Source organism: Colletes latitarsis, chromosome 8 (genome assembly GCF_051014445.1).
Source record: "Colletes latitarsis isolate SP2378_abdomen chromosome 8, iyColLati1, whole genome shotgun sequence".
Taxonomy (NCBI): Eukaryota; Metazoa; Arthropoda; class Insecta; order Hymenoptera; family Colletidae; genus Colletes; species Colletes latitarsis.
Window position 1 is genome coordinate 24,447,857 of NC_135141.1, and position 12,088 is coordinate 24,459,944.

General features: G+C 42.6%; 1 protein-coding gene across 1 annotated transcript in view; it reads right to left on the bottom strand.

The window, feature by feature from the left end:
• LOC143344805 (uncharacterized) overlaps nucleotides 1-12,088 on the bottom strand; it is a 133,013-nt gene that overhangs the window by 74,966 nt on the left and 45,959 nt on the right. The window lies entirely within an intron of this gene.

The following is a 12,088-nucleotide window of genomic DNA, read 5'->3' on the forward strand; positions in this document are numbered from 1 at the left end:
AAAATGATCTCTTTTCTGTGGAATATATTTGCCTAATAATATAAACGTTTTCTACCACTGCAATAATCCGAAACAGGAGGAGAAGCAATTTTTTTTTTTTTCCACGCGTTTCTACCGCCTTCTGGGTGGAATTCGAGCGCTCCGTCGATTTCCGTGCAAGAGAATCGCCACAACAAGGGGGGAGATACGCAACGTCGACGCACGGAGGATCTCGCAAATAGGCAATGCCAGTCGATTAACCGTAAACTACCGATCGCAGCGCGCGAAAGTGCATGCATTATGCAGCAGCCCCATGTAACGATCCTGTAAACCGGACCGAGAGTATGCCAGGGAGAGCTATCGGGCCTGCAGTGAAACTTTGATCCAGCTTTCGAGAGGCGTAGGATCGCTTCGATCGCGGGCGAACAGTCGACCGGGACCGGTTAGATTTAGACGGACACGCCCCGGGTTACGCAATAGGGTTCGTTGCTCTCCCACATCGAAATCTATCACGATCGTGCGTCTTGCAGACCTAACTCATGGAGATGTAACCCTTGCAGACCTAACTCTTGTAGATGAAACCCTTGCAGACCTAACCCTTAGAGTTCTAACTCTTGCAGACCTAACCCTTCCAGTTCTACCCCTTGCAGACCTAACTCATGGAGATGTAACCCTTGCAGACCTAACTCTTGTAGATGAAACCCTTGCAGACCTAACCCTTAGAGTTCTAACTCTTGCAGACCTAACCCTTCCAGTTCTACCCCTTGCAGACCTAACCCTTGCAGTCATAACCTTTGCAGACCTAACTCTTGTAGATGAAACCCTTGCAGACCTAACCCTTCCAGTTCTACCCCTTGCAGACCTAACCCTTAGAGTTCTAACTCTTGCAAACCTAACCCTTACAGTTCTAACTCTTGCAGACCTAACTCTTGTAGATGAAACCCTTGCAGACCTAACCCTCAGAGTTCTAACCCTTGCAGACCTAACCCTTAGAGTTCTAACTCTTGCAGACCTAACCCTTCCAGTTCTACCCCTTGCAGACCTAACTCATGGAGATGTAACCCTTGCAGACCTAACTCTTGTAGATGAAACCCTTGCAGACCTAACCCTTAGAGTTCTAACTCTTGCAGACCTTACCCTTCCAGTTCTACCCCTTGCAGACCTAACCCTTGCAGTCATAACCTTTGCAGACCTAACTCTTGTAGATGAAACCCTTGCAGACCTAACCCTTCCAGTTCTACCCCTTGCAGACCTAACCCTTAGAGTTCTAACTCTTGCAAACCTAACCCTTACAGTTCTAACTCTTGCAGACCTAACTCTTGTAGATGAAACCCTTGCAGACCTAACCCTCAGAGTTCTAACCCTTGCAGACCTAACCCTTAGAGTTCTAACTCTTGCAGACCTAACCCTTCCAGTTCTACCCCTTGCAGAGCTAACCCTTGCAGTCATAACCTTTGCAGACCTAACCTTAGAACTCTGTCCACCATTTCTGGGTTCATCAGATTCAGTTTATTCTGTTCCAGTTATTTTTAAGGATCGTCAATTTTAGAATATCAAACGGATGACCCCAAAGGGCGAGATTTCATCTTGCGTATATTTAACAGAACTTGATATCAGTTTTCGAGATATTAAGTATCGTATTTCGAAGGGGGATAAGTTTGGGTTAAGTTTACGGTGTGTTCGGCTTAGTTTGCTTAATCCTGTTGACTCCCAACATCGCTATTCAAGAACGATGAGAAAATAGAAACTTATTTCTGGTCCTTATTAGTCTCCCTTGACATACGATTTAGTTTCAAATAATTTGTCGAACGTATACTATTTAATTTTGTTTAAATTTGCTCGTACAAGGCAAGGGGTTAGACACGATCGATGTAACTCTTGCCAATGCAGTCTTCCTTTCGCTGAATTAGATTCAAGATAAATTACTAATAAATAATATCCACGAGTTCCGCGTCATCGAGTCGGGGATTCGAAACCCCTGTCGCGTTAAACCCAGCGTTAAATATGGGGTAAAATCGGCGAAAGTTAAAGAGATTACGAGGTACCCCGACGCCGTCGAAACTTTGCGAGTAAAACTGTCATCGATAAAGTTTATATCGACAATGAAATTCGTCAGGACCGGGGTATCCGTGGAAATTCCTCGGTCGGATATGTAGCCGACACCGGCAGGCGCGAACTGTCACCGGTGCACAACGGGCGACAGGGTAACGAGAGCGAAAGAGGATTTCGAAGACGCGGCATCACGAACACGCCGGAAAATCCGGGAAACCGGTGAACTTGGAAATCTCCCGCGAAAGATTGACCGGGATGCAACCATCCCCACGCAGAGTGAGAGAGAGAAAGAGAAAAGTGTCACGTCTCGGGTCGCTACGGAAGCGAGGAGAGCCGCTTCTGGCCGAGAGCTTTCGAGCTCGCAACTTCTAATACTCCGGGAGATAGGAAAATGCGAGGTACCCCAGCTTCCCTTCTTTTTCTTTCGCGGTAGCGCCTCGGCGACCTACAACTTTCGCGGATGCGTCCCCATCCCCCCCTTTCTTTCACCCACGCCGTCGACAACGCGGTTTCCCAGGGCGCTTTTGTTGCTGACAATACGCCGCGAGCGTCCTCGCGGATAGCCTCGTTCGGCCCGACGAATTAATGCAATCGTTATCACGGAACAACCATTGTTCTTGGAACCACCCTCTTCGCCTTCGACCCCCATCGCTGCTCGCTACTTCGGTTTTCAACCGGTTCGAATTTACCACCCTGGTGAAAGACTAAATGGCTAATATTCAAAATAAATTAAAAACTGTTCCGAGCATTATCAACTTCCTCTCAATAACGAGCTAGAAGGATTGACAGATTTTCCATTCTTTGCAAACCGTTCACGGTCCAATATCAATATTGAGATAATTACCTTTAGCAATTTTAATTTATCCAGCCAATAAAGGAAGTGCTTTTCTCGCTGAATATTCTTAAGATAATAGTCCATTGTTCGATAAAACGTTTTGTAACTACATGTTGATCCACAGCCGGGACATAACAATTTTCAGACTCGATAGTTATGAAAAAATGGCGAAAACGTGGAATTTCATTGACGGAAAGATCGCTGGAAAGCGAGTACACGGGGGGATACGAACATTCCAGGGAAGTATAAACTGCCTCGAATTGTTTAACGAACAAATTAACGGACGGAAGTAGAAATTTCGTCTTCGTGTTTCATATTAGCATACTAGCAGGGCAGGCTTTATTTTTAGCGAGATTCCAAGAGTTTCTGATATTTTAACTTACACTCGAGCACTTTTGTATTACTGTTTCTAACAATCCAGATTGCATTCGGATCTAAACTGAGTAAAATCCAATTTACAATAATGCTAACGTTGTTTAAAACTTTGCAAGGGTTCGGGATCTGTTGTACAAATTTCAGTCAAGGAAAAAACTGTCAATTTTTATGAAACTTCGCACATCCGTTCGAACAACCTAAGAATTTAATACATACAGGGTGTTCGGCCACCTCTGGGAAAAATTTTAATGGAAGATTCTAGAGGCCAAAATAAGATGAAAATGAAGAATACCAATTTGTTGGTTGAGGCTTCGTTAGAAAGTTATTAAAGTTTAAAGTTCCGTCTGTAGAACGGCAACTTGAGAACAGCTGCGTACGCACGATAGTGGCTCTCACTCAGAAAACTGTAAAGCTGTCGATACGTCAGTGAATAGAGTCTCTCATGCTGAGTGAGAACCACTATCACGCGCACGTAGATGTTCGCAGGTTGCCGTTTTACAGTCGGAACTTTAAACGTTAATAACTTCTTAAAGAAGCCTCAATCAACAAATTGGTATTCTTGATTTTCATCTTATTTTGGTTTCTAGAATCTCCCATTAAAATTTTTCCCAGGGGTGGCCGAACACCCTGTATAATTGGCTCGTGTGTTTTTGCTGGAATTTATGAAGGATGTGAGAAGCTATGCGTACGAGGATTGATTATGAAAGGGGAAATAAAGCGGAAAGAGAAAAAAACTCGAAGGGAAGCTGGATAATGTTTCACGGTGACGTCTTCTAATTTATAACCGGTATAACCCAGACTATCGAATCATTGTCTGGAGTATTTCCACGAGTCTCTGAATTGACAAGACCGTTTTACGACGAAATGTGTAAAAACAAATATTTCTAATTGAGTAATTTACGGTACAAAATATTAAATCGGTAACCGTCGAACTTGAGAAACGTTTAAATGTTCTTTTTTGGTAAATTCGAGTAACTCGATTCTAGAACAAAATTGTACATTAACCCAATACTTGAGCCAACTTCCATCTTCGGGCGAATAACTTGGAAAAACGTCTGCTGGAATATCATGTTCTCCGCGTTTTCTCGGAAACGTTCTTTCGCCAATGACGTTATCGATCTTCTTCCTCGTCTTAATCCTGCATGCGACAAGTTCCATAATTCATAATTCCCGAACTTAATAACGACAAAATTAGAAATTCATGTTTCAGAACCAACTCGAATCAAAGATTATGTATAATTGATATAGACACGTTTCATTTTAAGTTGTCAGTCATAAAATAAGAAACTAAAATGTTCTTTGATATATTTGAACGACCCAATCCAGTACCAAATAGTGCAATAATCCGTCATTTTCTGGCGCGTATAACTTGAGAAGATATTCTGGTAGTCTATTTTTCATAAAAATATTACGTACGAATATGAATTTTAAGAATTCTAAAGTAGATTAAGTTTCGTACGGTATTAAAATATTTTGTCGAAAATAGAAGCTGCTCAACACGGGCGCGTGAAATATTTGATTAGGAGTTAAATTTTCATAGAAACGGGGACAAGAAATGTCAGTTAGGCGTCGAGATCGTTCGGAGCTGTTGAGGATTTCCATATTTTCGAGTTCGACGGTTCTCTTCGTCGTCATTTTCTACCGAACTTTCTTCCTGGCAGAGATCGAAGACGCGCGGCCTCCTCGCGTGAAAATATACGCTATTTTCACGAAGGTACGACGGCAGTCCGAGCGGATATGGGTTCAATAACGGCGATCTCGATCGGTCCGCTCGTGTCCGAGTCCGGAAACGGGAAACAAGAAGCACGGTCGCGCGGAGAAATCGTCGAATGTTCGGCACGTACCTCGATATCGGGGTCATCGAGAATAAAAGCTGTGTGTAGCACCCTTTGGAAAGATTCCGCATCGAAAGGGATCGAATAAAGCACGCCCGCGCACGCCACTTCCTATTTCTCTGTCTACGCCAGTGGTTCTTAACCTTTCCCCCAGCCCAAGGAAGTTCCTAGTCACTTCGGCGATCCTCGAAATAGCAAAACTACGCGTGAGAATAATTTTAAATGATACCAAAACTTGTGTGGCTGAAAAATTGGAAAAGCAGCAATAAATTACGAAAATTAACATGTCAAACAGGAGGGCGAGAGCTCGCGTAGAAAAGTTGAAAATTCTCGTAAAGATTAAAAAGAAAGTAGTTTGGGAAACAAGACCGTTACGGGCTTGAATTCTGCATAGTACAGGAGGAAAGTACGCTTCCTTGTTCCGTGCCGGAAGTACACGTTTCGTTATGGTAACAATCCTAGTAAAATCATAGGGTGGTTTTCGAGACAGTTATGCAGGGAATTTTAATCTGCTTAAACCACTATTACGAATATTCAACCTCGAACATCAGAAACTACAATTATGCTTTAAGAAAAATTCTTTTGGCTTGTTATATTTCGGAATACGGGACAAAGTATTTCCCTCGAGATAGCTAACATTAATAATTTATCGGGTGGACGCGCCATCGAGTATAATTGTGCTCCGTGACCAGTAATCGATATTTCTACTTAAATTGAGGGTTCGCGAGCAACAAACTTCGATACGGTATTATTTGTTTCAATTTGGTGATAGATAATTAAACAATTATAAGATCTCCGGGAAAACAGATGCTACAATACCACCATCGACGCGTAAAAACACCAAGGGAAGTAGAAATAACAAATAATGGTCGGACGCGCTCGACGAGCTTCAAAGTCAATTTCCTCGAAAACAAAGCATCGTATAAAAAAGTTTATTTTATATTTTCGATTCGGTTTCTCACGCAGAATAACCATATTGTTCGTACCATCGATTTTATAGAGATTCAGAAAACAACTTTACTCGTTGGTCAAAATTTTTCTTTTATTCCTTGCTTCAACCAACGCGAACACTTCGATATCGCCGTTGCTGAAGTTAACCTTCTACCTCTGCATCTACAATTTTGATTCCGATCGAAATCATGACTATTTCGATCTACCAGTGAAATATGGTTAACAATAGAACATGTTTCGACGATTTCCTGGCATTTAGTACCATTCGATCTTATCTGTAACGTCGAGAATGAGGTATCGAAGCTCCGGCGAAGTCATCGAATCGATTCTTCGACGAATAAATCATTCGTTCGAACTGTCTCGGATAATATTCTACTCGCTGGGAGGAGTTTTGACTTTTTGCAAAACCATCGTCCGAGGAGGGAAGCTACATTTATCTCGGCCACCGACCCTGCCGTTCGACGTTGATGGACGACACCGTGATTGAGAATTCAAAAGTTTATCTCGAAATACCGAGACATCGTACGTCTTCTCGCTTCTTTTGTTTCACAGCCATTCTGTTTCAAACCGATATCGATTCCTGCAATATTCTACTAAACATAAAACATTGCTCTCGCCATTCCCGCGAAAATTGATACAATAAACTCTCGTTTAGCGGAGCATAGGTTGAACGACATCGATTTAACTGATATTCAAACCCGTTACTCCGAGAAAGGAGTGGCTCGTCGTGACGCCAAGAGGGATTCGCGAGTAAAAAGGTTAAGAACCACTCTTTTTTAATGAGACCGAAAACAGTTCGGACGGTATCGGGGTCAAAGTCGAGGAGCGCGATAAAAATGCTCGGCGGTCTACGTGTTTTCGGTTCTCGCGTCTGTCTTCCTTTCGGTCGAGCTACGGAAACGCGTCGTTGGAATGTTTAATTCACCCTACCCACGGTGGAATAGCTGCGCCGTTGCGTAGGTGAGAAAGGACCGGCGAACCACGGGTAGATTCTTTCCATCGATCGATCCTCCCTCCTTTGCCCCGCTGTTATTCACGGCGTAACGTTATCTCGCCCTCTAACCTTTCCCGGCTGCATCCGCGTGTTTCCAGCCACCTTTAGCGTTCGCGGTACCACTTTCGGAACATAATACGATAACGGCGTGTTAAGTACGCTTTACGCTACCTTTTCTCCCGGCAGTTTGCTCCTCGCGATCTCTCTTTCCTCTTTTTTTTTTCGCCCTCTTTTTCTCTCTCTCGTTCGCCCGGCCACCGCCCCACCATCTCGTATTCAGAAATATTCCCCCGGCATAATGCGAGGAATCTGCTTTCACAATTCCAAACTGCGAGCTCCCTGGAACAGACAGCCGCGGAAAAATCACGATTGAACCACCCCGGCTGCGAATTACGCCCGCCCTTTCGAAACGAATCGCCGGCTCCTTAGAAATCCGAGATTCGTAAAACGAGTCGTGCTGGATATTGTTTGCAAGGAGGGACTGTTTCCGGGGCACTGTTTCATTCGCGCGATCAGAAGCGAAATCGATGAATTATTATTTAAACGACTCGCGTCGGATTCGTTGTAAATCAAGTTACTTTGCGGCAATAATTTTGATCCAATTCCAGACGACGTTGCAGCCTTGCTCAAATTTCATAAGCAAACGAATATCGACGCTTTGTTACGTACGCGGAGTCCTCGAATTTCTCCTGATGCCTCGTTGACCTTGTTTAAAACAGTGGTCGGGAGGCAGAAACTGAAAATAAATCCAGCGATCTTTTATCTACCGCGTTCGCTGCTCGTTTCTTTTATACATTTACTACCGTAGGGTCCTTACGTTCGGTAATAATAAAGAAATTGCACGGGCACAATAACCGGGCACGTATTAGGCAATTCTCCTTTAAATTGAACCCTTCAGCGAACTACTTTGCCGCGTGTCGAGAAATAACTGGCGAAACGAGAACGCCGGGTCGAAAGAAGCGAGCCGGGTCCTGATCTTCTTTTAACGAGTAGAACGTCGTAAAACGACGTTATATCTTTTTCCAGCCTACTGTGCCGAGGAGGCGAGAGCTTCCAGCGGAGTGGAAATTGCGATAGCACGGATTTCGCTACCCTTCCGCCCTCCCCCGTGCCTTTCCTCCCTCTGGACCCGTAGGACACTGGCACGAAAACCGAGCGATAAATACGAGATCTTGACAGAGAAATTCTCTCCTCTTTCGCTCACGGTGACCGTATCCGTGTTTCGAAATTCCGTGATCGATTTTTACTCCGTCCAGGATCGAAGACCGAACGTTCGAACGGTCTTCTTCATAATATGTAACGCGATTTCTCTCCTTTCGCCTCGCGGATGAAAGAAGGAGACCCGAAAGAGCTTCTTAAGAGGCCTTTCTACTTTGTGGGATTTAAAAAATCGAATTTTTTTTGCGTTTTCTTTTAGTATGTAGTCTTGAAAATATATCTAGCAAATATTAAATTGAAATTCGGAAAACTAACCAAGTTATAGCCTGCTGAAATGTACCACGCGCAGGTATAACTGGACGTAAAACTTTAAGTTGCCTTTCTACTTTGTGGGATTTAAAGAATTGATATTTTTTTTCATTTTCTTTTACAATGTAGTCTCGAAAATATAGCTACCAAATATTAAATTGAAATTTGGAAACTTTAAAGCTGTTTTTCTCGAAACTACATTTTTTGGCACTGTGTAGACGATAACATGAAAACTATTTAAGATATCAACGTCAAATTTATATAGTATCTTTGGAACTGGTCTCTCTATAGCATGAATTAGGATAATTGCGATATATGCAATACTTCTTCTTTTATTAACAAAAAAGCAACCGAATATATGAAAATATTCAGTATTTTTTCGTAAAATAACTATAATTGTGCCATTTTTAGTATTTTTGAAAATATCGTAGTTCATGCTATAACCAAACTTATCTATATTAAGAATATCTTTGGTATTTGGATTTCGGATAATTTGTTCGCAAGATATCACCTACGCAGTCGGACGCCAAACAAAACAAAACGAAAACTGCGTAATCAATAGATATTATGCGTTGCAAAAATTCATAAATATAGTTAAATATATAATAAATATATCTACAAAACACGGAATTAATCGTTCTTTAATAGCCCGCAAAAAAAAAAATCATAAAGAAGCATGTATTTTTCTTGCCTACAAAGTAGAATGGCCCCTTAACCTAGAACTGTTCATCCTCTAGTTACTGACGAAACATCGGTGACTTCTTCACCCAGACCTTGGAAAAAATACAGTTTCTAAAGGGTTTTTTAATAAGGACATAACAATTTTGTATCTAAATAAAACACAGAATAATTGAGATATTGGGCTGAAATTTATCCCGGGTGCAGTACACATGTTACATTTAGCTCTTAAAATTGCGGTAGTAATTCTTAATAATTTCCAAACGTTGCTCGTTGTTGAACTTCACCGTGATAAAAATGTTAACCACAATTGACGTTTTGACGTTGCCAGATTTAGAAAGACAATCAAGTTCGTATTAAAATACAAAATTGTTATGTGTTTATTGGAAACCCCGATATTTACGCCAAAATCCGTGTAAATGAAATAGTAACAATAATCGTGTCTATTCATGTTCGCTCGCGTGGTGGGAATTAAAATCCCTGGACGCGACCGGCACCTGGGATATTTCTCGGGCAACCGGGGTTTCTTTGAGGCGCGATTTCCGGAGGCGCGGACAGGGGAACGCGCGCGAGAAGTAATTAGAGCGGGGGTTAAGCACTCGAAAGTATCGCGGGAAAAGGAAGCAAAGTAGGTAATTAAAGAAGTCCCGGAGGATTCTCTGGCGCACGTTCTCGCGGCTGTCGCGTCTTCGTGACATTTGCATTTCATTCAGGAACGGGTCGCGCGCGCGAGAAGTCCTCGAGTCCGATGACATACCGGGGGCGGGAAAGTAACGTGCTCGAAAAGCAGAAAAAGGAGGATCTCCGGGCCCGAGTTCTCGACTCGCTTTGGCTCCGGCTCTTCTTGACGAGCCTGAAGACAAATATGCTCGAGAACGACCTCGACGAACTCTCGAGAGAAGACAACCACGATGACGACGACTACGACGAGTTACTTTAAATTCAAAAGTAACTATTTGCGTCCTCGGTTATTCGCACTTAATTTCATTTGCGCTAGCTAGCCCCGGCTCACGCCGCGTTCCGTTTTCATCCTTTCGTCGCTCCGTATGTTGCTGAAACGCTCTCCCGCGAACCGGAAACAGTTTTATCGACTACGACCCTCTGAACTAGGATTCCTGGACAGCTGCGCGGCTGGGACGGTGCCAAAAGCTCCGGGATCGTTAGTCGAGGGCTCGATTTCCAGAAATTTTACAAAAGAATGCATTTCTTTCCATTCGACGTCCACCGAAATGTTTCAATTTTTCTTAAACTCGAGCTTCTTTAACGCTAAACCTACCATGACCGGTTAAATGACCGATTTATACTTTTTGAAAAATATAGCAAAGATAAAGAGAGAGAATCTTCGGTTTCCACTGCTAACAAAGCGTATTAAAAATAGTCAAACTTTAGACGCGTGCAATTTCGGAACTACTAGTGTTTTATTAATAATTGAGCCACTGTTGGCAGCGGTGAAGCTTCCCCTTTAAAATGGTTTTTGGTTTTTGACGATCCAACTTTCCGTTTCCGAGATATCGTAAGTTATGTGAAAGCGTAATTTTTAAAATTCCGCCGTCTCTCGCTTCCCGTCTCAGAAAAGGCTATTCACGCGTATTAAATATACTAAAACTTTAAACGCGTGCAGTTCCGAAACTACTAGTGTTTTATTAATAATTGAGCCACTGTTGGCAGCGGTGAAGCTTCCCCTTTAAAATGGTTTTTGGTTTTTGACGATCGGACTTTCCGTTTTCGAGATATCGTAAGTTATGTGAAAGCGTAATTTTTAAAATTCCGCCGTCTCTCGCTTCCCGGCTTAAAAAAGGCTATTAAAAATACTAAAAGTTTAGACTCGTACAGTTCCGAAACTACTAGTGTTTTATTAATAATTGAGCCACTGTTGGCAGCGGTGAAGCTTCCCCTTTAAAATGGTTTTTGGTTTTTGACGATCGGACTTTCCGTTTTCGAGATATCGTAAGTTATGTAAAAGGTAATTTTTCTTAATTCGAGTCTCTCTGTCTCCGTCTAGCGCGTCGGACCTCTCGCTCGCTCGTGCGTCGTACTGACCTACCCTACGTACGTGACTGGCGTGACCTAGTTCCGCGTAGTGTTTCCAAGAATTTACTACGCGCTACTATTTACGCGCGCGCACGAGTTCATTCATCATCAATGAAACGTAAACAAACGCTTCGAATGCTCGTATCTCCGGAACTAGCCACCGCATCGGCTTGAAATTAAAATCGCTATATCTCCGGAACTAATAAAGCTATCGACTCGTACGAACGCTCATTTTAAAGGGCATTTAATCCTCTATCCTATGAACTTAACAACTATTATAATTTATGCTTTCTTCTATGTTTATTTTGAAATCTAATTTTACTTTATGCACCCAAAGAAGTTTTCGGATTATAAATTGTTTATTCAATTGAAAATGAATTTAAATTTGTATACAGGTCCTAGAATCAGCTCGTATATTAACCGTAATAAATTCTTCGAGGCATTTGCCGGCGAATGAAATAACTAAATAATATTTCTGCCATCTTGGCGCGTTTTTCGCGTGTTTCGCGTTCGCGACTGGGACAACGGGAGAACAAAAAACAATTTTGTTTCTTCACGACGGATCGAGCTTCGCTGTTCTTGTTATCCACTTTGCCCAGGACGACTCTTAATTTCCAAAAACACTGGCTCTCGAAAGAAGTCGTTAACGGTTGCAACCTTCGAAGTAGGACGTTGCGTTTTTGTTTGATAAGCGTAATGCACATCGTACATAAGTTGATGTATCTTATATTCGACTCGAAAATATACAAACCATTCGATGGAATTTGGTAAATTAGCGAAGCAACCAATTAGTGGCTCTCGATGCTTTCCCCGATTCTCTTTGGAGACCGAAATTCGCGTGAGAGTAACTCTCGCGAGGATGTCTCCCAGCAGTAGAACTTTCTGCGGGAC